The sequence below is a fragment of the Myotis lucifugus genome, unplaced genomic scaffold (assembly GCF_000147115.1).
Source record: "Myotis lucifugus unplaced genomic scaffold, Myoluc2.0 scaffold_310, whole genome shotgun sequence".
NCBI classification, from domain to species: Eukaryota; Metazoa; Chordata; class Mammalia; order Chiroptera; family Vespertilionidae; genus Myotis; species Myotis lucifugus.
This window is the reverse complement of record NW_005871358.1, coordinates 1357288-1359016: the sequence shown is the minus strand read 5'-3', so window position 1 is coordinate 1359016 and position 1729 is coordinate 1357288. Positions and strand designations below refer to the sequence as shown.

The 1729-nt window shown below is 41.8% G+C and overlaps 1 pseudogene; it reads left to right on the top strand.

The window, feature by feature from the left end:
* The first annotated feature begins 268 nt into the window (after positions 1-268).
* LOC102427368 lies at positions 269-1184 on the top strand (annotated as a pseudogene).
* The last annotated feature ends 545 nt before the right edge of the window (positions 1185-1729 follow it).

The window sequence follows — 1729 nt, the reverse complement described above, 5'->3', positions numbered from 1 at the left end:
CGTAGTTTGAGGACCCCTGCTTTACACTCAGGAATATCTTCAATCTTTATAATCAAAGGATGAATCACACATGCCTGGAAGGACCCTGCCCCAGGGGAAAACTCACACAGGGCTCCTGACACCTGCCCCCAACCCTCTGCCTCTCCCAGGCCCAGGGCTGCTTCCTCAGCTGTGCATGAACTGGAGCCCAGGAGCCTGGGAGAGGAGCCACCTAACCTCCATTCACCCTGAAGCTGGAGGAGGAGGGAAGAGGCCCAGAGGACACAACATGGTCAAGTTTAAGTTGTTGCAGAAGGATAACCTGGGTTACTTTATGATCTTCACACAACCTAGTGAAAAAGCAGCAGTAAGATGCCTGTCTCAAAATGACTGAAAGTTAGATGTTACAACAGACCAATTTTTCCCCCAAATCCTGAATTGTATATATGAGACAGTGTTAAAGGATCATTGGACAGGAAGAAGTTAGAATATCTATACACTAGACACAAAGATCCTCAAGGTTAAAATAAAATTGGAATAGATGGCATACAGCAGTTCTGTGATGACCTGGCCCTCATGCCAAGCCAACACTATTGGGTTGATCATTGCATGGAAGTTCAGAGCAGCAACAGAGTGCAAGTTCTCCAAACAAGAGTTCATGCAGGGCATGACAGACTTAGAAAGTGATAGCCCAGAGGCCCAGATACCCAAGATGGAAGAGGAATTGTAAGGACCAGGACAATTTAAGGATTTTTCCCAGTTTACTTTTTTTTTAACAGTTTACTTTTAATTTTGCAAAGAATCCAGGACAAAAAGGTTTAGATCTAGAAATGGCCATTGCCTACTGGAATTTAATGCTTAATGAAAGATTTAAATTCTTAGACTTATGGAAAAAGTTTTTGTTGGGACATCATAAACAATCAATAGCAAAAGATACTTGGAATTTTCTTTTAGACTTCAGTACAATGATTGCAGATGACATGTCTCATTATAATGAAGAAGGAGCATGGCCTGTTCTTGTTGATGACTTTGTGGTATTTGCATGCCCTCAAAGTGCTGGGACAAAAAGTACAGCAGTGGATGCTAAAGGAAACTTCTACAATGTACATGGTCTGTATAATAAATACAACGAAAAATTGCATTGTCAATTTCTGCTGACTGAACTGAAGATTAAGCCTCATAATTCACACTTGGAGTGCGGGTGAATTTCCCGCCAAAATATAAGATGGCTCTGTCTTTTGGTTTTGTTCCATCCACCAAAAGGGTGGATTACAAACAAATATTTGGTAATACGCAGTTACAATCGGCCCGAGTTTACACGTTTCCCGCACTCCACCGCAAATCTATATGAACCGAGTTAAAGACGGCTCCCGCGGAGTACGCGCAATTCACGCGAGCCGACTTAACTCGTTTCCCGCACTCCAAGTGTTCAGACTGAGTGTTCAGACACCTTGGGGCATATTATGTTCCACTCTTCTAATGGTGGTTTATGCTTGTATTGTAGTCTGGGCCTCTCTAACCATTTCAAACTCCAATATTGTGGATTTCATCTTACATCTGTGGACCATCCTAGTTTATTCTCCCAGAAGCTTTATGGTTTTGAGGTTTCCATTCTTGCACAAAGCACAATGCTGTCTTCATTAGAAAACCGTTTGGCCTAAGAATTAAACATAAGCATTACAAACAATTTCTAAAAACTCCTGAAAGTATGCTTTGGGTTTTTTGCAAAGACTATGCTGATAGTACTTCC